At 42.2% G+C, this 25,541-nt stretch overlaps 1 pseudogene; it reads right to left on the reverse strand.

Annotated features, from left to right (window-relative positions):
- The window catches only part of LOC143641213 (AT-rich interactive domain-containing protein 1B-like), a 40,194-nt pseudogene extending 14,866 nt beyond the window's left edge, over window positions 1-25,328 (reverse strand).
- Window positions 25,329-25,541: the final 213 nt, after the last annotated feature.

Here is a 25,541-nt window from a genome sequence, read left to right on the forward strand (position 1 = left end):
TAGAAGCTAGAGAGGAAAAAGGAAAAGAAAGTTGGAGGGGATCTCATGTAAATTAAAGGGAAATCAGTAAAGGAGAGAGACTGGGATGGGAGGTATGCAGGGAAGAGTGAAGTGCTGGGGAGTGATACTGGCCAAATCATGTTGCCATTGTGTACATGTATAAATATGTAACAACAAATCCCACTATTATGTACAACAATAATGTACCAATAAAAAAGTGGAAAGGAAACAAAAAGTGAAAGCTTAATGATAATAGTAGGAGTTAATAAACCAATCTTGAAATTTACCAATGCAAAACCATCCAAAATAAATTACATGAAAAAAGCTAATAATAATCAACATCTAAAAACTCACTAGAAAAAAAAAAATAAAATAAAAACTCACTAGAAATACTATTTCTTCATTTGGTGAAATTTGCTCCTGAAAAATCAAAAGATAAATCTGATTCTGAATGGGTCATAGTTCTCTGAACATACCTTCCACCTTGCATTGGGGTCATCTGTCCATGAGGAGTGGAGGCTGGGGTGGGTGGCTTCAGGTCGCCTGGAACCTCTGCCATGGAATTGCTGCCAGTTGACTGGGGGATCTGTGGGCCTTGCAAAGATCCTGAGTTAGCTGGCGGTGGGCAAGGGAAAATGGAGAAAGAAAGCAAAGGTTGCCAAGTGGCTGGTTTTTGCTTTTTATGTACATAAAAGAAACAATTTAAAATAATGCACATTGATTGAAATAGTATCAATAATGTCCATGTATGGATATGTAACAACAAATCCCCTATTATGTATAGTTATAATGTACCAATAAAAAAGGACAATAAAAAGAAACAGTACAAATATCCACTGAAAGCAGTCAGTAAAATTATTTGCTTCACATTGTTTATGGTGAAAATTATACTGATCCTTGATAAGATTATTTTTGAGTAAAATATGTGGGCATATACTTCATTTTTGAGTCATAAAACATTTATATCTTTTGACTGGGTAATTGCTTTCCTAAGCATTTATCCCAAGAAAATAATAAAAAGAAGGCTTTAGGCAGAGCAATGTTTTTTCCAGTGCTATCTATCTAGTCTAAATGTAAATAAAGGAAAACAGGATAAAATTTTTAGTACAACAATTGGCACACTATTGTGCTGTTTTTTTTAAAAAAAAACAAATTAGAAAACAGTTGAGAGTGTTGGGGAATGAGAAATTTTTTAACAGGAAAAGAAATAAGAAATGATACAAAGTATCAATGAGCCTTCTGTTATTTTAACACCCTCTCAACACCTGGGTGTCTAAGCACAGCCCTTAACAACTCAGTTGTTTTTAGAATTATAAAATCAGATTCATCATGAAAAAACACAAGTTATTCTGGTTTGGAGTTCTTTAATGTTGCTGCTGAAGTTCTGAGATTTTACTTTAAAGGCTCCAGCTTTATCGGGCATCATGCTCCTTAACATGCTGGATGTTCGGCAGACATTGGTTCCACATATTGACTGGGTACGGGTGAGGTGCCTACTGAACTCCGATCTTTTCTACACCTGGGTACAGAGTGTAGCAAACTGACAGGCAGGCAACAGCCCTGCCCTCTCGGAGTCCACAATCAGGGCGTTCACAACTGGAACCGAGGGCAGGCAGGGTGGAGCTGACTGGAAAGGAGAACATTTGCTGTTACTGTTTCTGCTTCCTTTCCAATGAAATACTCAGGGCTCACTATGATTAGCATTATTCACATGTCCCTGCCGAGAAAACGGAGGTGAAACAAGTACCCAGATTACAGGGCACACTGTGAAGGAGGCAGAAATGGGATCGAGTAGATGATTTCTTGTTAGAAAGACTCTCTCTAAGCACAGACCTTCTGGCCGGATTACAGACCTGCCTGGCCCTTGGTTGGACTGGTCACAGGTTGTGCTCTATGTGCCATCCACCCTGCACGCCTGGCACACAGAGACTCGAGATTTCTCGGACATGAGGGAAGACTATCTCTATTTTTTTTTTTTTTGGACTATCTCTACTAACACAGGGATTAATTTTATTTATTTTTATGTGGTGCTGAGGCTCGAACCCAGGGCCTCACACACACTAGGTGCACGCTCGACCGCTAAGTTACAACCCCAGCCCCTAACACAGGCATTTTGAGGAAAAAAATTAATGACTGCTTACAAATAAAATTTTGGCAAAACCGGGATATGCATATTGAGCAGGTAGGTCATAATAGTAAAAGGGGTAAGGCAGTCTTATAAATATACAAGGGCATTATTTTTCCCTTTACAAGGGGGAGACATGAACTGCAGTAGAGGGGGTAGAGAGAGAAGAGGGGAGGGGAGGGGAGGGGAGGGGGGATAGTAAGGATAGGAAAGGCAGCAGAATACAACAGACACTAGTATGGCAATATGTAAATCAATGGAAGTGTAACTGATGTGATTCTGCAATCTGTATACGGGGTAAAAATGGGAGTTCATAACCCACTTGAATCAAAGTGTGAAATATGATCTATCAAGAACTATGTAATGTTTTGAACAACCAACAGTAAAAAAAAAGAAATAGAATAAATAAATAAATAAATAAATAAATAAATAAATAAATAAACAAACAAACGAGGGCAGTCCTGCAGACCAGCCGCCCCCAGGGCTTCAGATGAGAAACCGCCTGCTCCTTAAAGCAAGCAGGCTCCCCACAGCCTTCCTGAAACCAGGCGCACAGGCTGTGATTACAGAATGGCCCTTATGTACAAGTACTCACATTTACAGCTAATAAAATAAGAAAGAAAAAGAAAGGAAAAATTCTCTCTTGCCAGGGTTTTCCCCTTTCCTTTCAAGGGGGAAAAAAAGCAGCCTTTAGGAGCAGGCAGGTCTAGCTCTCTAGGACGTCACTACCTTTTGCCAGAAGCTACAAATGTATACTCTAAAGTAAACAATGGAAAGGTTACTGAAGGTTAAGTACATTCACAGCTTCACACAGAACAGCCAGGCTCCTAGCTGGGAAGATAATTTACACAGCACTGAACCTAGTTCTGATGGGAGGGACGTGGGGAGGAGGGTGAGGAGAACAGCAGCTGATGTGTCCCAGGTCTGGTGACTGGAGGTCAACCAGAGGGCACCTTTGTTTATACCACAGCCCCTTTCTCATTTATCTTCCACTGAGGATTCCCTAGTTGGATCCGTGACAGGTTTTGTGACATCACCTGTCAACTAATAATAGATATTCAGTCAGCCACCTGCCAGCAAAGATGGATGGGTTTTTGGTTAGAGCCTTACTAATTGAATGTACAGCTTCTGTGCCTGGTTCTCCATAAAGCCCTTCAGCTCCCTCCACCCTCTGGCCTGCTGGGGCCACCTGGTTGGTGGTTCATTGTGCCTGGCTGATGTCTGGAACTGCTCTGCGATACTCTATAGGTTCAGTAATGGAGACCCCTGGGTGCCTTTAGAGATGCAGACCACAGTTCAAGGCCTTGTCCAGGTTCCTGTGGGCACACCTGGGTGTCTGGTGTGCCTATGCAATGTATCCCCAGAGGTGAAGAGGTCATGCCTCCAGTGACCGACTATACAGATATCTTGAGACACAGAAGCCACATCAAATCAAAGCTGTACCAGTGCAATGCTCTTAAGATACAGCCAAGTGATTTAGCTTTTTCTTTTCATTTCTTTTTCTTGGTACTGGGGATTAAACCCAGGGTCACTCCACCATTGAGCCACATCCCCAGCCCTTTTATATGTTTCTATTTAGAGGCAGGATCTCTTTGATTTGCTTAAGGCCTTGCTAAACTGCTGAGGCTGGCTCTGAATTTGTGATCCTCCTGTCTCAGCCTCCCCAGACGCTGGGATTACAGGCATACGGCTGTGATTTAGCTTTTTCATTTGGTTCAGAGAGCATTTGGACAAAAATCTAGAATGTTTCTTGGGAACCATTTAGTTTAGTTTACCTGAATGTGCTGATAGGAATAAACTGGAATCATGTTCTTCTTTTTTTGGTACTGGGCACTGAACCAAATGCGGCTTACCCACTGAACCACATCCCCAGCCCTTTTTTATATTTTATTTAGAGATAGGGTCTCTCTGAGTTGCTTAGGGCTTGCCAAGTTGTTGAGGCTGGTTGTGAACTTGTGATCCTCCTGCCTCAGTTTCCTGAACCTCTAAGATTACAGGGGCCGCTACTGCATCCTTCTATAATTGTGGGGTTTTTTAAAAGTATTTTTAAAAAATATATTAAAATATTTGATGGATTTTTATTTTATTTATTTTTATGGGGTGCTGAGAATCTAACCCAGTGCCTCATGCATGCTAGAAAAATGCTCTACCACTGAGCCACAACCCCAGGCCTATAATTGTGTTCTTAATGACTTCAAAGAACACTTTTTTGCTGAAAATTAGATGAAAGATTATGGAATAATCTTTTATGAGATACTGACATGGGGAATAGTTAGGAAGATTTTTAATTTCCTTCTTTGGCAATACAAATGTTTCAGAGATACTCTCCTTTGTGGTGGAATTAGGCCCAGACAGGCCACCAGACAGGTGCATGGACAACTGATGCAAGGTCTGACTTCGGATGTGAGGACACCACTGCTCACTACCCTCTGGCCAGTCTTTGTGGGGTCCACAGAACTCAGCACAGTGCTCTCCTAGCTGGCCACTGAATTCACAATCAAGGCCAGGAAGCTCTGTTTTCACTGCCTCCTGTGTCACAGGCAGGACCCCAGCTCCATCTGATCCAAAGGGTGCATGCACAATCTAACCTCTTTTGTTTAGCTCAAATGTAATGCCATCCTAAAGGCAGCAGTTTTAGAAAAGGGGAAGGAAAGAGCCAGCGGTTAGAACAGGCCTCCACTTTCTGGAGGATCTGGACTGTGGTGAGGCTTCAGTGCTTGGCTGAGGCATGCTGGGAGAGCAATCCCCACACAAGCACAGACTGTTCAGGGACGTGCTCCTTCCCTTGGATCTTTGCAGACATCACCACTTTGTTCCCTGCACCCCACTGAGTTTTTATTTTGGAAAAATAGTTTCAGAGCTGTTTGTGGCAAGCTTCTTTCATTCTGTGAACTCAATGTAACATGCAATTTAAAAAATTAGATTTCCCAGTTTTTCAGAAACACCCTAAGTGACAAAGGCTCAAGATTTTTAAGGGTGGGGTCAAAGAGGAGGATTCCTCCTTATACTTGGAACCTACAGGTCTAAATCTAGGTGTATTTTCTACAAGTGTACTCCAGGCTGAAAAGTGTTTACGTGAGACGGCTTGACTGGCAACCTTAGATACCAGCTTTGCCATCCAGACAGGAGCTGGAGGCAATCATCAAAAGGGAAAACTCCCTTCTCTGCCTTCTAGGTATCAACCATTTATCTGCTACAAAGACATTGTCATACAAGCTGAGGCATTTGGTGGGTTCAGTGAATGAGCTAGAGTCAAACACCCCAAATCTGACCTCCTGTGGCCCTGCTGCATGGCTATGAGGAACTTAGCTTCTTCCTGCCTTTGCTTTCTCAGGGGTATCTAACAGCATCAAGAGCCAGGATTGATACGAAGGCAAAGTGATGAGCATGCTGAAAGCTCTTGGCCCACTGTATACAACCAGAACAGAGCAACAGCTTTGCTCAGAGTAGGCTGTGCTTACACCAGCAGTGTGTGTAGCCTCTGTCTCCTGTGTAGGGACAGGGAACAGCACAGTAAAGTCACTGCTGAAAGTCACTGGGCTTGGAAATGTCCTCTGTAATGACGAGTGGCCAAAAACAGAATTGGTGGGATTTTCTCAGGTGGGAAGGTCACCTAGAGCAGAGCATGCTGCCAGCTTCTTCCTGCCTCAAGTACTGCATTTACTATCAGAGTAAGAGACTTGGTAACTTCAAATCTGAATCCTAAGTGGGAGAATGAAGGCCAGTGGGAGAGCTGCAAAGAAGGGCAGACTCTCCCAGGGGCTGGAGAGGCAGGCACAGGCATCCTGTCTGCCTGGAGAGCCACACGCATGCAGGGTCCTGACTCTGGACTCCGTCTAAGCTCACCACTCAACCCCTTTCAGAAGTAGGGATAGACGGATCTTAATGGTGGTTCACGGGATTCCTGCAAAGTGAGAACCTGCTGGGTAGGGGACATCAGAAACCAAGTATGAATTTCATTTTGCTAATAAACAAACCTGAACCCTGGGAAGAGGAAGGGTTGGCACTAGCCAGCTGTTATACCTACAGGTGACATGGTGCAGCAGGGCTAAATTTTGGAACAGGTGAATGTGATGTTTTTTTTATGCAGTTATGTGGCAAATTTAAAAATTCTTGTATAAGAAATAAAGATATATATCTCAGAATTGCAAATCCATTTTGACTAAATTAGGTAAAAGCAAAAGAGTGAGGCCTTTCAGGTGCCGACCACAGAGGACAACACCCCAAATCTTACGCTCACTTTCCTAAGCACTGCCAGTGGGTACAATTAAACAATAAAACAAAAGGAGACACCACTTCCTCTCAAAGGTCTGGAACGCCCCTCCTCTCCTCTCTCCCTGTCCCCACAGCTGTGCAGCCTCCAGTTCTGGCCTCTAGCACCCTGGGCTTTCCTCTGCCAGCTGTAGCGCTGCCACCTACCAGGAGATGGCGGCTGGAGTTTGGGCTGCTTCTTCGTGTCCCCGGTGCTGAAGACTTCAGGTGGGGGCTCCTCCCCTCGCTCAATCTTGCACTCGAAAGCAAACAGGTACTGGATATACTGCTTTTTCAGGGAGCTCGCTGCACTGCTTGAAGTACCAACATTTAGGTTGGTTGCCAGCTCACGCCACTTCTTGTTTTTATTAACCTAGCAGAAAAAGAAAAAGAGAAGAAACAGCAGGATCATTGGTTTGCAGCAAAGTGGCTTGTTTAAAGCCAGGAGACAAAAAAAGCACTTAATGTCTTGGTTGACTTTTTTTCTTTGCCTCTTTTAACTAATGCTCATTACTCCCACTCACAGTGCAGACAGCATTCAGAGTTATGAAGCCATTAAGCAACCTGCTGATAGCGACATAAAGGCACGCTCACGGAGGCCTTCTACTGGCTCCAGCTCCTGAGGCCTCGCACAGGGTCCTCCAGTGAAGGGTACTCCTGCTTACACCCATCCCACCCCATGGCCAATTAAGCAAAAAGGGCATCAAACAATGGCTTTAAAAGTAATAGCAGTTTTTCAATTTAAGTGTGCTTTTCTCCAACAGCCAGTAGTTCCCAAACTGAGACTGTAAGTCTGGCCATGTCCATCTGTCCACTGCCCTCTCACTGGAGGATTCTTGTGATGTGGGCAGAAGCAGCACCTGTGCAAAGGCAGTGAGTCCTTGTCACCAAATGCCCCAAACTTAAAAACACATCATGGTGCCGTGGCTCCCTGGCTGAGCACTTTGCCCCCAGCTCAGAGGCTGGGTGGGGACCAACATTTGTAAGTACTGCACAGGATGAGCCCACTCAGGCTGGAGACATCTCCACTGCAGAAGGGACGGGGACAAGTGCAGGGGCAGACAGAGCAAGATGATAAGGAGGTCCTGAGGTGCAACATAAAGATTCAGGGCACTATTTCACCTCATTCCCTCCTGGGAGCAGGTTATGAAAGGTCAGACACACAGTGAAACGTGGAGATCTACAAATGACTTGGGGCAGGATGTGCCTTTGGTGTCTGCTGTGCTAAGTAGCGCTGAAGGGTCAAGGAGACAGCAGCTTTTCATGAAATGTTGAATTTCTCGAGTCCATCTTTCTTACAGGGCTCTTTATGTCCATGCATCTAGTACTAAATGATGCAGAATAAACCAACTGTGGAATGCTAAGGGAAAAGCCTCTTCTGCCACTTAACACAAGACTGCAAACAGCAGGCCTGTGGCTGCCTCAAAACCAGTCAGCATGCTGTTTGGGGCAGCCTGAGCGGGTGAGTTTGAGCTGGTCGGTGCACGGGTGCAGCTGTCCCCAGCTACATGTGAGTAACCCTCTCATTAGTAAGCTAGCAAAGATTCATGTCTGCAGATCCAATCTGGGTATGCACTGCTGAGAGAGTCACAATAAGGTAGCCCAACAACTGCTACATGATACCAGTTTGATGATCTTGGTGATTCTGAAGTCTCTGTTGGAAAAAGTCTAGGTGTAGGAACGTGGGGAGTGGGAGAAGGTGGTGGGAAGAGGTATCTGGATCACTCTCTCTGATGACCATCACTCACATGGGTCTGTGTCACTTAACTCATATCCGAGGATGCAGAGTCTTGAAAAAAGCTTTAATTGTTTCTGTCATAGGCCTTAGTTGGGTGTCCAGTGGGAAGGCCAAGAACAAAAGTCCCCTCTGTGTCCCCCAAAGTGGTAGCATGAGACACAGCAGGCCCTCAGTGACACTTATGAATGAAGACTTGCCCTTGGATAGTGATCTGGTCACCTTGGTCACCAGAATTGGAGGCTGTCTCCTGGGTGGGACCCAGGAGATTTTCATACACAGCTGGGGTGGAGAACTATTGGGGGATCAAAAAGTCATGTTTTGGAGTCAGATAGATCTGGCTCTCCTACCTACTGTGGGAATGTCCCTGGGCCACTATATTATTGTACTTTATCCTGTTATTAGAGTTTCTTCATCTATTCTACCCCATCCCCTGTACTAGGTATTGAACCCAGGGCCTTACCTGTGCTAGGTAAGCATTCTACCACTAAGCTACTTCCCCAGTTTTTTTTTTATTTTTAATTTTGAGACAGGGTTTTCCTAAATTGGGCCTGTGATCCTTTTGCCTTAGCTGAGCTGCTGGGATTACAGTCTTGACACATGGCCTCCTCATCTAGGCTTTGGGTCTGTTGACCCTCCACCTCCTGGGCATATAGAAAGACAAAGGCCACAGTGTGACACTAGCTCATGATTTAGTACCCTCACATGTTTCTATGACAGGATACATCCAACCAACTAGGCTCCTTACTGAAAAAATGGTAGGGCTGGGGTGAGCAAAGTAGGTGCCCAGGTCATAAGATTTAGGGGACACTTATTTTGAGAGTTAGGCAGTAGCTCACCAGGACCATGAGCACCTCCTGGAGCTCTGTACCCAGGCCACCTCCCCTGTTCCACTCTAGCCCAGCTCTACTACAAACCACACAGCAGCCTCCTCACTGTCCAGAGGTCATGGACGTGGCTTTACCAGGATGACTTAATTTCTGTGATAAGTTGCTCTGGACAGAGGGAAACAGTGAATGTGATTTATATCTGATCCAGATAAGTAATTCAGCCATTCACAAAAAATTTCTAAAGTGTTTATATGAACTCATGGCAGATTCCAGAGAATTCTAGAGCTACTGAGGTCACACTGGATTGTGGTAGAGCCACCCCTTTCCCCAACCAGAATGTGACCTTCCAACAGGTTTAGCATTTCCTTTGTGAGAGAAAAACCTGATTCCAAACAGGTGTGGTGGTGCACTCCTGTAATCGCAGTGGCTTGATAGACTGAGGCAGGAGAATGATGAGTTCAACGCCAGCCTCAGCAAAAGCTACATGTGAAGCATGTAGTGAGACAGTGAGACCCTGTCTCTAAATAAAATACAAAATAGTGCTGGGGATGTGGCTAGTGGTGGAGTGCCTCTGAATTCAATTCCTGGTACCCCAAAAAAGAAAAACAAACAAAAAACCCCCTGAGTTCACATATTCAATGAAAGGTTCTGTAAGATTCTGCTTGTAATGACTTCTAATTCATTTACTCATTCTTACCTGGGTCAAACCTCCAATCTCTTTGACACAGACATAGAGCCGGAACAGGTCCAGGGGCTTCTTGCACACTGCAGGCAGACTGGAGACCGGGGAGCCCCTCTCTTCCATGAACGTCAGATACCGGTCTACCCACAGTTTCCTCTCTGGCTCGTTCCCCAGCTTGTAGACCTTTGTGATCTTCTCCCCAGTGGTGGTGCATGAACTGGACTTCTAGTGCCAGAGACAGCATGTGGAGACGGGCAGGGAGGTGGAGGGAAGAAGGTGAGGAAACAGTTGTGAGCCCACCAACAAGAAGAGACGAGAGTAAAAACTATTGCTATCACATGACAGTCAGGAATGAAGGCTACTAGTTCAGGCACAGACTACACATTCTCCTAGTTAAGATTTTACTTTGACTTTAAATAAAAGGGGCCAAACTTTCCCTTTTAGACACTTAAAAAACTAAACCAAAATAAACAGAAACCTGCTTTAACTAATAAGCATTGAATCCCAGAAGGCAACATTTCAATGAAGTGTCATTGCATTTTTTAAAAGAAAAGGTTCTAGCTCAGAGAAGGATCACAGTGAATTAAAAATCTTACCTGTCATATTGCAGAGCCCCCATACTAAATCTATTCCTACTTTTCCTTGTCACACCAAGAATGGCTAGTGTGGGGCCAGGGCTGTGGCTCAGTGGCAGAGTCCTCACCTGGTGTCTTTGAGGCACTGGGTTCGATCCTCAGCACCACATAAAAATAAATAAAGGTATTCTGTCCATCTACAACTAAAAAAAAATTAAGAAATAATAATAATAAAAGAATGGCTAGTGTGTGTCTCATGAAAACCCTGAATCACCCAGAGGAGTGACAGCGGCACTTGCTGAGAAACACAAAGTCTGGCCCTGAGCTGGCGCATGTGCCGGGCCAGGGATCAGCTCTTCCTGGCTCTCCCCACTCAACACTGCCCGAGCTGCTCTCAGGTGAAGGGGCTCTCATGTTCTTCTTTTAATAGCTCTCAACTCCTGCTCCAGCCACACGTGGGCCTCACCCTCAGCACTTCTGTAAAAATGTTCACCTTCCCTCTGGATCGTGGATCTGGCCAGGTGGCTCTTTCAGTTCTATGCAGCCCTATTACATTCCTTCCTATCTTTTGTCTCTATCCTTGTAATAATGTGTATGTATTTATAATATCTGTAATGCTAGGGTATTGTGTAAAACCACTGCTAAGTTTTCAATAATGATTTCCCTGGGGGCCGGGGCTGTGGCTCAGTGGTAGAGGGAGGGCCTGGCATGTGTGAGGCTCCTCAGAACCACATAAAAATAAATAAATAAAAGAAGGGTATTGTGTCCATCTACAACTAAAAAAATTAAAAGAAAAAAAAAGATTTCCCTGGAACAAATAATTTATTTCATTTTTTCCTGAGTATTTACTAGGCTGTCACTGGCAATATAGTCACTATTTGAAACAGTCCTGTTTTTTTTCTTTTAATTTTTTTTAGCATTAACATGGTTTAAAATATATAGCTGAAATTTGGTGTGGGGGGGTGGTCAATAACATGACTGACACTGTGCTTGGCTGTTACACCTTATTTCTTGACATGACCCTTAGTAATAAGTCAGGCGCTGAAAAAGAATGCCTGAGAACGGAACCCTCAGAGCCTCTAGAGTGGCAGCTCCCATCTGCCATGCCACTGTCGAAAGCCATCTGGCTGCAGTATTAAGCCTTCACCTTTAGAATTACTGAGGCATAAAATCTTTACATAAAATATATAATTATGGGTGACGCAGTTGATGTAGATTAAAATGTAGAATGGTAGGATAAAAAATAGTGTGAGCTTTTGAGAACTGACTTTGCTGTTGATGTTAAAACTTCAACTCACTTAGAAATTACCATGATCATTGCTACTTTGTGGTACTAGAAATTTAACCTGTTGGCTCACTACCACTGAGCCAATCTGCAGTCCTTTATTAAAATTTTCGAAATAGGGTCTCGCTAAGTTGCTGAAGCTAGACTTGAATTTGCAATCCTCCTGCCTCATTCTCCCAAACTGCTGGGATTATAGGCATATGCCACCACTCGTGGCAAGAAATTATTTTAGGTAAAAACTTAAAACATACATCCATATCCATCCATATATTGTATGCCCACATGCATCCAGGTTATGTACACATATGTCCTTCCTTCTGTGCTATTGTACCCCAGGATTATTGGAGGTGGAAGACAAAAGTGTCTACACGGCTCACACTGGACTCTCAGATTGCACTGCAGGACATGGGTGTTATCAGCAGGATGCTGCTGCCAGGTACATGCTAGTACTGAGTACTAGACACACTAGAAAAAATAAGTCCTGTGTTTTCCAAAAATGAAGTTTTGAAATAATAAGAAAATGAGGAAGAAAGTATTACCTCCTGTAATCAGTTAAATTAAAAAACGTCTTCCTTCTTTCATGTCACTTGTGAAAAACTGAGAGGTAAAGTTTGAGATTAAAGATATGAGAAATAAAAGCAATCATTTCAATTTAAAATGACCAATTTTATCCTTACCCTAAATTTAAGATCCATTTGGCACCTATTTAATTTAAAAAAAATTTTTTTTAGTTGTAGTTGGATATAATACCTCTATTTTATTTACTTATTTATATTTAAGTGGTGCTGAGGATTGAACTCAGTATCTCGCATGTGCTAGGCAAGGGCTCTACCCCTGGAGCACAACCCCAGTCCCTCCACCTGCCATTGGTCCTCTCTAAACTGAGACTGGGGAGTGGCTAATCATGACTGGGGTGTAGACAGGTTGCTCCTGCTATCTGAAGGCAGTGATGCCTATAACTTGGAGCAGGCCTGAGGTACGATTAGCTGCCTAGTTTGCATATATGTATTTTAACTCTTGTCACCTTTCTTTGTTAACTTGTGCTATCTCAATTTGTTCTCCTAAAATTAGAAAAATGTGTAAAGATAAAAGGTTTATTTTTAATATTAAGATCTTCCCCCAAAGTACTTTTATGGCACCATAGCAAAGGACACTGCACCTCACAGTCGGGCCTCCGTCTGTGTGACAACAATCCTGGGGGACTATTTCAATCTGCCAGCACTTCATGTTTTCTATGCAGTCCTTCATTACACAGTTGGTAAAACTGTTTGGCGTGTGCTTGTTGGTCTGACTGCACTCTTGACTAGACTTTAGGTTGAATCCACAGCACTTAGCACAGTGGCCATAACATTGATGGTCCTTATAGACATTTGTGTATGAAGGTTCCAATGGAAGGAAAAAGTGTGAAAAGTCTGGCAGCATTCAAATAAGAACCAAGAACCTATTCAAACAGCCTGTCCACAGGATTTCAGTGAGAAAGGTGTGAAGTGAATGTGAATGCAATCAGCAAGACTGCAGGCTGAAAGGCCTGCTCACTAGCCAAATTATTACCAGAGCTAGGATCTGGGTGTCTGAATATAGAAAAAGGACAGGAGGAGAAACAAGGCTCAGTAGATAAAGAGCACATGTGTCATCACTCTCTCCACTGACCAGGCTCAACACACCTCTTCTTGACTGTAGGCGTTAGCCATGGGCTAAGGATGCAGCTCAGTGGTAGAGAACTTGCCTACCATGAATAAGGCCCTGGGTTCCTTCCCTAGGACTGAAGAAAACCAAAATAAAAAAATTAATAGACTACAAGGAAACCTCTAGATAAAGGTCTTTACCATAGGCTCCCCTCACCATGCCCCCAGCAATGGACAAGCGATGGCCCTTCAGAAAGACCAGGTAACTTTTCCAGGTCACCAAGGACCATCTAATGCTGCTTGGGTGCTGTAAAAATTGCATCCTACTGTTCTGAAACTGTTGTGGAGGCAAAGAAAGGAATGTAAATTGTTAAAAAAACTACAGCAAGACATTCTTATGGTGGCACAAATGTTTTCATTGCATATACTTTAATTAAGCCTAAAAGTACATTTCCCTCAAGCCTTTTAGGCAGATTTACATTTTCACAGTCTTTACCATATGTTTGGTGATATGTATATGTGCATGTGTGTGGACAAATGCTTATTTTTATTTTAGAATGTTTTGTAACAAAACAATGTTGGTCCACAGTACACTGTCAAAGCAACAGCAGGCTTATTATTTTGCCTCTTTTAGTCCTGCTGTTAGATGGGCTTTATTAGGGACATTATTAAGAACAATTGCAAGCACAAATTGAAGTGGTACCTCAGACAGAGCAGTTAAATATTCCTGAATTGCATATATTTGCAGTGACTGGATAGTGAAAATGACATGTGGTCCTTCATGATGCCCTACTTTGGTCCCCCTTCCTGAATTACCAACTCATTAAAAAAAGTGGTTATTGCACAATATAGAGCAAGAGTATGACAACTTTCACTTTAGAAACAGCTTCTCTAGCACCAGAGCCAAAAGTTTGCTTGTAAAATTTTAAACATAAAACAATTTAGAAGACTAAAGAATGTAGAAATATTTAGTAAATGTTAATATACAATTTCAAGTGTAATTGTATTAGAAACAGAAAATGGGGTCAAGGATTATTTGATTTTCTTACATTTAAGTAGAAAGTGGGATTTTGATGAGCTCTTCCTACAGACTTGCTGGATGGAGACAATCTGAACAGTAAGCTAGAAGCCAGTACCCACCCTCAGTCATTATTTGTAATTCTGAGATTAGCAAGGTCTGTTTGTAGTGTCTTTTTTTTTAGTTGTAGATGGAAACAATACCTTTTATTTATTTATTTCTATGTGGTGCTGAGGATGGAACCCAGGGCCACACATTTGCTAGGCAGTGGTCTGCCACTGAGCCACAAACCCAGCTTTGCAGTCTGCTTTTAGTAAATTATTATTCTTAATTATTGTCTGAAGTTTTAAAGGTTATTATTTTCTACCTCTGAAATTTTTCCTCTGAGTCAATGTGCGAGTGTGTTTGGAACATTATTTGAATTTTACCTTTTCATTTAAAAGCATTACTGATCCAAAATGCCGTTTCCTATATAAAGAGAGGAAAGAAGGAAGAAAGAAAGAAAGGGGGAGAGAGAGGGAGGGAGGGAGGGAGGAAGAAAAAATAACCAGGGTGGATTATGGGGAAAAAAACCCACACAATGTTGCTGCCTTCTGAGACTCAAAGCAAATAACATAGAGACACCAAAACTAAGGAGTCAACTCTCCCTGTTCTTCAGCCCTGCTTCACACATCCTGGAAGCATTGCATGTCTCATCTCAGGTTGCAATGGAAACACATCTCCAGGGAAGGCAAAAACAAAGTGTCCTTTCTTCCTCTGAAAAAGGAAAACACTGGTTGTACCAGAGCTCGGTGTGAATTTCACAAACATTTACTAGAAAGACCAGCTCTTCAACCCATCAAGCTCTATCTATTTAACCCAGTGAGCGGATAATCAATAGCAGACTCATTCTGGGTTTTGACTAGATTGCCAGATCCCTCATAGCCAGAATGGTCTTCCCTCTGACTCACTTTTCCTGGGCTGTGCTCTTCAATTAGTTGCCTTAAAATTGGCCTGTTAATTAAGCCTTCTTGGCAACTAATAACATGTTAAAGATTTTTCAAAAAGATCTTTTGATTCCCTATATGAATGTAAAACAAAGGTTAATACAGCACATTACTCTCTCTCTTTTTTTTAATGACACAGAATTAATTTCTTTAGTAGGCCCAACTCTAAGGACATGAAGGCTAAAAGAAGTCCCTGATAACACACAATACCATTTGTTATTTATATATCATATGGAAAACACACATATTTCAAGATTATCAGCAGTCTTGTGCAGAACACCATTTTTCAACCTCAACTGATTGCAATATAGGTACACATTATTAATCTAAAAATTCACATGCACTAACATTTCTGAAAGTTTGTTAATTCAGACATATGATTTGAAAATGAAGCAAGGCTGATGTTATGCCACACCATACCCAGGTTGTATATTTATTTATTTAGGTAGGCAGTTTTGAAATATTTCAGATGGAACAGCCCAGGACAGACTTAGCTGGGCCAAATGTATCACTTAGTCCATAGCTGTCATCAGTTCCCATGTAAATGGAGAAACAGCTTGTTTGGAGAATGCCCCCTGAGTTCAGACCCAGCACGTTTTGTGCGGGGGCACTTCACCAAACAGCTGTTACAAGAAACCAACTTTTACAATGCACATAAACAGTACTCATTTTATTACCAATGCAATCATTTATAAAGAAAACCTTTTCACAGATCAATAATAAAGAAAAAGTCTTATAAAACAAACCAACAAGCAAGCATTAACATAGAATTAATTAATTATCCAAAAACCCCCCAAAATTAAAAATAACAAACAACCAGAGCCACTTACAGGGCTTGATGGAATCTTTGGCCAGCCTGGGCTGCTAATGCTATCGCTCTCATTTCCATGAAAGGAGGAGATGCTAGCAGAGCTGGGGGACATTGGGGAAGGGACTGGCAGGTTGCCGGGGGTTGGGGGCTGAGAAATACCCTGAGAGCTGTAGCTATCCTGTGGTAGAGGAATAAAAAAAAATAACAAAGGTAGGGCAAACTTTATTTAAAATAACAAAAAGCACATCCAGTTTAACAGACTAATTTATATATATATATATATATATATATATATATATATATATATATATATATACACACACATATATAAAGACATGTACAAACACACACACAAACACATATATAAGGTATTAAAACAACATTCTTAATTAGTATGATTTGGTAAGTTTGCTGGATGCTAGATAAGTCCACAAAGCCACCATGCTTACTTCAAGCTTACATGGAATGCTAAGCATGGGTTACCCCTTATGAAAGAAAGGAAAAAAAAAGCTGTTCACCTTATTTATCAAATAAGGCAGGAAAGCAAAATATTAAGTATGTTGTTGTTGCTGGGCGGCCAAAACAGGAAGCTACATACTGAAGGCAGAGAAAATGGCTGCAAGGATCAAAACCAGGCAAGATCCCTCACTTCTCCCCACCCCCAAAGCATTTCTCAGGTGGGTCTTGTCCCCACCCCCTCCCCCAACATATGAGTTAATGCCATAAGAACTAGTAACTTTCAGATCCACACCATGGAGGGGGTGGGGAAAGAAAAGACTAGAACATGTTGCACAAAATGAAGGCATGCAGGAGAGAAGAGACCAAGAGAACAAAAAGGGTAGCCAGCACCAGGGAAGAGTAGCAGCATGGCAGCTTTGGCCAGGCAGTGCCCACACCGCGTGCAGGGGAGGAAGTACCTTCAACTTGCTCTCGGGCTGTGGAGTGCCTTCTTCTTTGACATCTGCTTTGAGAGGCACGGGCAGTTTGGATTCACCGGGAGACATCATATCTGCAAGACCCATAGATGCTAATCGAAAACAGGATAAAGAGTCAGGATTATACATGTGATTTGTCCGACTGTGCTGCCAGCACTGTTACTGAGTAAGGCATGGGACACCTGAGTTTCCCTTGAAGGAAGAAAAGAAGAGAGAAATGGTAACTGGGAGCATTCTTATTTCTGAAATGTGAATAGTACCACATTTTGGCAATCCTTCTTGTAAAAAAAAAAAAAAAAGAAAAGTGACAACCATTCTGTGTGTTGAAGACCTACCCCACCGAAGCCCAACTTATTATCAATATTATTTAGTTATAACAGAGTAGGCAACAAATGGAATAAGCAACTGTTTACATGCTCATCAGGTTTGGAAGCAAACACTAGGTATGTATATCCATCCATTACCTGGGTGCCAGAGGGCTTAGTGACTTCTGATATCCTCAGTTCAAATAATCTATAGTTTGTGAAATTATCTGAAACTTCTTATTGCTTCATTCAAATTTTTTATTTATTGCACATGGTCTAGTCTATAATAAGGGAAGATGATTAGCCAAATGACTTCAAAAACAATAATTGGAAAAGACCTTTTGCAGGGAAGGCTGTGCATTTCTTTGCAAGGTGCTGGGGTGTCCCTGCAGCCTGGCACACTACGTCCAGTCCTCAGCCCCTTGACAGCCAGCTCAGATCACCACTGCAGGGGGAAAGCCACCCACGCAATGGGCTCCTTCCAGGCCTCACAGCTTCACCAGAGAACACTTAATTTGCACACCTTTATCACAGATACTAACGGACATCTTCAGGTTAAAACTATGGGTTTTGATTTCTTTCTAAGGGAAGAACAAGGATTCAGCAGGGAATTGGTATAACTATCCAGGGAATCACAGCTGAACTTCCAAAGAAACCAGCTGTGAAAACCATCTGTACAACCCTGACTGGAGATGCTTCAAGTGAGACATCAAACAGATGCGTGGAGAGGACTGTGAGGCGGGGAGGCGAGGGGGTGGGAGAGAGCATGAGCCTTATAAAGGAGGGGAAACCAGAAAATGATCCCTGTCAGAATCACATGAATCTGAGGTCTGATGGGCAGGACCCGGTTCACATACTGCAAAGGTGAGAGTGCTGGTTCAGCCAGGCCATACACACAGGGCACCATGTGCCAAGGGTGGGGGTGGCAGCTTTAAAAAAAGACTCCACAGATTGCCCACTACAAAATGATTATTGCACATATTCATATATTACTATGTTTTAGAAAATAATTAGTTTTAATTATAGCAGCGAGAGAGTGAGCAGGCTCTGGTGAATTAGCTGGCAAGCTCTGTGGTGCTAATTTGCTAATATCATTAGCATCGCTGCAGGTTGAGACCATAGGTCCTGCCAAAAAAAGCCTACCGTGCCACGTGCCCATGAGTTTACAACAGCACACTCAATAATGCACTCTGAAATCCTGTATTTTCCACCATGGACACACTGGCTGGTTTTTCAAAGCCCATTCGAAGCCCTGTCAGCCCTTAAAGTCATCACAACACACACAAATCATAATTGGAATGTTTTTCTTTTTTTTTTCAAATTACTTTCAATACTTAAGACTTTAAGAACTGGAACAAAAAGCTTTTTCAAGTGATGCAGCTGCAAAGAAAAATCTATTGGGATCAGCTAAAAATGTTGTTATTTTTGTGAATGTGTGAAACCTCAAAAAAGCAGCTGAGAGATATTACACCAGGAAGACAGCCTTGTTCAAAGTGCTGGATTGATTTCGTGCAGTTTCATCTCTGGGGTCTAACAAAGTAAGAACCTGTACATTGAAAAACACTCCTTCCAGAAGAACAGAAGGGCCAAAAACCGGCACAAGGTGAGGAGAGGGCCCTGTGCACCACAGCTGCACAACCCTGCTCTGTCTTTCATGATGGTCGCAAGAACAACAGCACCCAGCTCCAGAGAACGCCGTGGCACGTGGCTTCTGCTAAGGCCTGCTTCTCCACTGGTGACGGCTTACTCACAGTTGACAGTATTTCTAAGTCATGTCTGAATATTATTTTGAAAATAGGAATAGTAATATCATATTTTATGCACTAAAGGTGTTAAAGTACACATAAGCAATTTTGAATCATAAAGAACTGGGCTAATATGTATTATGATAATCAGTGATAATTACTGACTTAAAAACCAGACTTACATGACTATAAGCATATGTTGGTTTGAAACTCCTCAAATTTCTTCATTCTCTATTATACATTTTAAAATGGGCATTTTGAATGTGCAAGTAAGATATCTGTCAAAAATTGCATTGCCTGATAAATGAGAACTGAGGAAGGCATGGCTGCTGATCAGCATTGCTGACATTGCCCAAAATCCTACCAGTTGTTCCTTTTGCAAGTCAAGTTTTGCTTCTTAGGAATGTGTAACCTCAGCTGTATTTCTCTGTGACTTAAGAAATGCCATTACTGCCCAAGAGAATAGGGAATGAGAGATTTACTGCTTGAAAAACTTCTCAATAAGTCATTGGTCATCTTCTTAATTTACAGAGGAGGTGATCAATCACCAGAAGATACATCCTACCCATTAAAGTGAGCCCTTGGCCTCCTTCCAGCCCATCCAGTTGAACTAGAGGGTCTGTACCAAGGGCGTGCGTGGGATGGTTTCTCTCTGCCATTGGCTTTCAGAGCACGATTATAAGTTTTGTTATTGTACCAATGATCCTAAAGCCCAAAGGAGCATGGTTTTGGAAAAGTGTCTGAGGTGATTAAATGAAGTAAAAAGGAGGTTTATATTTCCTAGGAATTACTGGAGTAAAGAATCTTCTAGCCATTTCTGAGCACATAATTGACCCTTATCTGTGTAGATAATGATAGTCTATAAAATTTGGAAATGTGGGCTGGGGTTGTGGCTCAGTGGTACAGTGCTTCCCTAACACATGTGAGGCACTGTATTTGATCTTTAGCACCATATAAAAAATAAACAAAATAAATTTACAAAGGATAAACAAGAATGACTTTTTAAAAAACGATTTGGAAACATGATGTCAATGGTTAGTTCAGGGACTGTAAAATGCACAGTGAGCATCAAGTACCCATCCCTTTTCTTTTCAGAATATGGGAAAAAAAACAGAAGGCAGACTGAAGGAAACAGAAGGGTAAAATAAGGACAGGAGGAATTGAAGAAAAAATTTAAATGTTGTACTTCTAACCAAGGAACTTGTCATGGTTTAGATGTGCGTTATCCCCCAAAAGCTCACATGTAAGAAAATACAAGAGGATTCAGTGGGGAAATGCTTAGGTTGTGAGAGCTTTAATCCAATCAGCGAATTTATCCCTTGATGGGATTAATTAGGTGGTAGCTGGAAGCAGGTGCAGTGTGGCTGAAGGAGGTGGGTCACTGGGGCCTGGCTTTAGGGTACATATTTGTATATGGCAAGCAGAGTCTCTATTTGCTTTCTGATCATCATGTGAGCTGCCTCCCTATGCGACAACCTTCTACCATGATGTTCGGCCTCACCTTGAGCCTAGAGGAATGGAGCCTACTGTCCCTGCCTTGAGGCCTCTGAAATTGTGAATCCCCAACTTTTCCTCCTCTGCAATTGTTCTTGTTGGGTCTTTTAGTTGCAGCAGCAAAAGAGCTGACTAAAACAGAACCCAAAAGTTAGAAGAAGTTAAATCTAGAATCATAAAATAATATTGTAGTCTGGTTAACTTGGGTCAAATCTACTATCATTTTTATTTTCAAATATTGTGGAACTTTAAGCAACAGCTGTTTTCTATATCCTGTAGTTTGTGAACAGCCTGCCTCTGCAGACATTCCCTGACACACTGGCCTGAAAACCTACTTTTTCTCCTGACCACATCAAGGCAGGTCTGAGGTGATTATATGCTGCCTCCTGACCTGCAGGTCTGACCAGTGAGTTCTTTGCTCTTCAGACAGGAGAAAGACTTTGGGAAATAGGAGCAATTGGGAAACTTTTGGGAAATAGGAGCAATTGGGAAACATTTTGCCTTTCTTCTCTCTTGCAAGTACTCTATGGAGACTAAAGTGAGAAGTGGCCCCTAAAGAACAAGCATAGATAATATACTCTTTTACGGAGTGGATTCAGTGACTCCAGTTTTTAAAGCTATTTACAAAAAAATTTCTTATACTGCTTCTACTTTTAAATATATCAAGCACTTCTAAATATTTAGAAGGACTTGATACTTCATATAAGAACTTGTCTGCTATGCATACAGCATGCATATTAATAGTTACAATATGAGTTATCTTCTAATCTGAACATTTTGACCTTGAATCATTCCCTCCTTACTTCCTTCTCTCCACCTCCAGTCTAGTGGACATATGTGATTCTTAGAGATGGTTGAACAAATTCATATCTAAAAGTGATCTTCTGAGGACAAGCTTTCTTGTGAATTTCAACAAGAAATGTAAAGAATGTTCTAAGTTTTCTACTTTGTCAAACACTAGCAACCTCTTTAATATGTAGACTACTTGTTGCAAATTTGGGACTCATTTTTCCTTTATATCACAACAAAACAAAATGCATAAAACATACAGAAAAATGTTGTCTGAAAATGAACACACTAGCATAAAACCTTTTGCAATGGCTTCCCTTCAACCTTCTTCAAAATACTAAACAAGTACAGATGGTACAATACTGCTCACAACAGTGGTTTAATAATTCCATTCAAAAAAGATAATATTTCATGTAAATTTTAGAAAAAAGATATTTTAAAGGTGACATTTTACTACCTTCAAGTTTAACGTACATCAGGCACTTCTAAACATCTAGAAAGACCAGGTATTTCAAGCAAGAACTCAAATTGGTTCAATGTGCACACAACAATCTTGAATAAACTGTACACATGTAATAATACTTTTAATTTTAAAGGGTCTACCTATGAACATTCCCATACTTCACCAACCCAGTGGGCTTTCATACTCACATTTTCAGAAAACAATCTTTTCTAGGAATTTTAATACAAAATGTAAAAATTTACTAGTTAACTATCACTTGCCATACACTGGCAATCTCATTAACATCTAGAAAAAGTACATAGCGTAGATTAGTACTCATTTGTCCCTTGTGTACATTATATACAAATCAAAATAAAACAAAATGCACAGACATAAGAAACAATGGTTACTCTTTGCTCATAAGCACACTGGCATAGAACTCTGCATTTCGTCTTCTTCAGAGAACCAGTGCACAATGTGTATGCACCCTTGAAACAAAATTTCAAATGAATTTTAACAAAAGAAAATTTATAAAATGTGTTATATATTTACAACTTCTACTTTCAACATGAAGATCAGGCACTTCAGAACATCTAGGAAGGCTTGATATTTCCAAAAGAGTACTTAGCATTGTCAACTATAAATTCGATAATGAGGACTAAAATGCACACATACACACACACAAAAAAAAAAAACAATGGTTTTAATATGAAAAACATCTTTTACATATGACCAGTTTGGCACAGGACAGTTTTTTCATTCTTCTCTAGGGCTTCTAATCCATGTCTTCTGATCCAGTCAACAAATGTGGGCCAGTAACACTGCTAGTGTCACTTCTATCATACATAGGCATCTTTACATCTGCAATGTCCAGATACAGGAAGTTTTCTCTTAAAAGGTGGGGAGTAAAGTTAAAAACAACTTTAACATGTTATATACATAGGCTATGGAGAGCAGAGCTCTGAGTTCCTCCAGGATGTATAGAACAGGAGTTATCAGGCTGTGTCTAACCCTGCTTTACGCCATTTTTGTAAACTCAGTAGGTTGCCCTGAGTTACTCCACTTTGAATCCAAATGCCAAAGAAGGATAACTCCACACCTTGTTTGTTCAAGTAAACAACCACCATCTGCCCTGCAAACCATATGGTACAAACTGATGAACAACTTATTCATGCCAATTTATCAAACTAAATCAGGAGCACCTGGCTACATGGACATCCCAAATCATATCAGGAACTAAAACACAGGAGCTTATCAACCTCACTGGATACAAGCCACTCACCTGAGACTCATGAAAGAAGAAAGTCCCCAAAACTGGACATGAGGGCTCCCTGATCATGTCACCTGGTTATCCCTCCTGAATCTTGCTCAAGGAAAGAAAAAACGTGTCAGCAATGATCCTTTGGTTATGTACCTGCAGGGTTCAGCACAGTAAGGTTTCTCCTGCCTGTAAGGAAGATTCATGGCTCACTCCAAGCCTGCACATCAAGCTAACCCTTTAAGCTGATCTTCTGAAATTCCCTTCAGTCCAGATCCTCTGTCTTAACAACTCAGAAGAACTGGTTCATTAAAACCCTATCTGACCACCTACGTGGTCTTTGCATTCATATCTGCCAGCTGCCTGTGCTTTTGGTACAGCATTCTGCGGCTCCCTTAACCCTTTCTTAATCTTTCTACGATATATATAGTTTGAGTGGAGATTTTATATATATATATATATATATATATATATATATATATATATATATATATATATATATGATACACACATACACACACATATGTGTGTGTGTGAAGTACAATGTGTAATTTGAGTGTTACAGATATCAGAAATTGTGATTGGAATGGAATAAAAGAATTTGAGATTGCCCAGTGACCCACCAGTATTCAGTGAATTGCATCTCCTGAAAGTGGTGTAGCTTGTGAACTGATTGTTATTCAGGAAATTCTGACAGTGTGGAAAGTCGGCACAAAGGTGTTAGGTCTTTGTTAAGGCATAGCTTGCTCAGGACACAGGCCTTCTATTAATGGCCAGTAAGTGCCTCCTTAGGGTGATGGTCATCATCAATTGGCGAAATGTGGCACGAATCCCTCTTTTCTCACCTTCATGGAATCAAGACCACTGGCCCAAAGGTGGCAAACCATCCACCCATTGTCAACAGGGTTTTGCTCACCTTGTGGGCTCCTTAAGGCCTCAGTTCCATGTTATCAGGACAAGGTGAGGTCTCACCCAACTGGCATGGAGCTGTCACCCTACGACCCAGAGCTGCACACCTGCAGGGCTCCATTGTTCCACCTAGTGTCTGAGCTTTCGGCAGCTCTCTGGCTTTAGCCGCCAATGCTTCTCGCCACGCCACGCCACTCAGCGCCCGCTGCCACACAGAGGTGCCTTCCTTGGCGGCTGGCGGGGACTTGCCCCGCAGTAGAGGGTGGGCTCTGGCTACCCTGCACCCCCTGGGTCCTGACTCAGGCAGGCCAACATCACCTGATATGAGGTCAGGGCGGGACAGAAGAGGTTCCTGGTGCTTTGAGGCCCGGCAAAGCCAGTGTGCAGCCGCAGAAGGCTCCAGCTCTGCCTAGCAGAGGTGACCCTGGCCTGGGGCCGGAGGCTCCAGGTAGCACAGAGAACAGCTGGTGCTCCGTTTCTTATGGGGTCCTCTGCGGAACTCAGGTCCCTGACTTTGGTTTTACTGCTTGGGACACTACTAACACCACCACCTCGTCAGTGCGCATGTTCCATTTGAGACTCTTCTGCTGCTCTTTTCAGAGTTGACCCATCTCAGTTGGACATCTTCAGCTCAGGTGTCATTCAAAGTCCTTCCTGATATCTCCCCCCCCCCCCCCGCCCGCCACCTCAAACCAGGTCGGGTCTCCCTACGATGGGTGCTCACAGAACCATGTGCCACTCCCCTATGGCATTGACCATTTGTTTATTACTGACATCATTTGATCGGTTATTTGAGTATGGAAGTTTGAAGTTGGTATGATTGATTGATGTTTGTTATTGTCCAAGTTCCAACTTAATGTCTAGAAGGAAAATCCTCCCGATATAAAGAAGAGCTATCCCAGGTCCCAGGTACAAGTGTGGTACACTGCAGCTAACAGAAGGACCCACCCACCGTGAACAATAGGGAAAAGCAGCAGGAGAGGAGATTAGGAGGCAGATGGGGAAGGATAAGATTAACATTTAAATCAGTGTACTTTGGAAAAAGCAGATCACACTCTATATCCTGGAGTGGATTCATCCAATCATTTGAAAGTCTTAATAGAAACAGACAGGACCTCCCTCCCAGGACTGTGCACTGCCAGCTGACTGCCTTCAGACCCAGATGGCAGCTTTCCTCTGGGTCTCCAGGCTGGTGGCCTGCTCTGCAGATTTATAACTGGCCAGGCTCCACGAATGCACAAGCCAATTCTTTACAATAAACCTCCCTCCATATATACAAAATCTATTGGTTCTGATTCTCTAAAGAACCCTGTGCCAATACAGATGCCTTCAATTCTTTTTAGACACCAATCAATCCAAAATTTTGGAGCTAATTCTGAAACTTGCAAGCAGCTTGGTATTCTGCACACTTACACAAAGGAAAGGGGTATCAAGAACCCTTCAAACCTGCTTATGAAACTCTTACCAAATCTCTTCTGGTTTGCCCAGTTCCTAAACTCTGCTGCATATTCTTTGTTCCACTATCCATTTGGCTTTCTGCCTATATTTTGGATTCTCTACGCCAGTCATCCCCTGGGATCTCAACAAATGACTGATAGGGCACCCAAATGGGGAAAGTAGGCCTTTGGGTCTCCTACAGAAAATCTCTGATTGACCCTATGACCCCCTCTCTTCTCCTAACACTTGAAAATATGGTTCTTTGTGGCTATTCTGGTTACTCTGTTTGTCTGTTATTTTCCCT

Source organism: Callospermophilus lateralis, unplaced genomic scaffold (assembly GCF_048772815.1).
Source record: "Callospermophilus lateralis isolate mCalLat2 unplaced genomic scaffold, mCalLat2.hap1 Scaffold_91, whole genome shotgun sequence".
Taxonomy (NCBI): Eukaryota; Metazoa; Chordata; class Mammalia; order Rodentia; family Sciuridae; genus Callospermophilus; species Callospermophilus lateralis.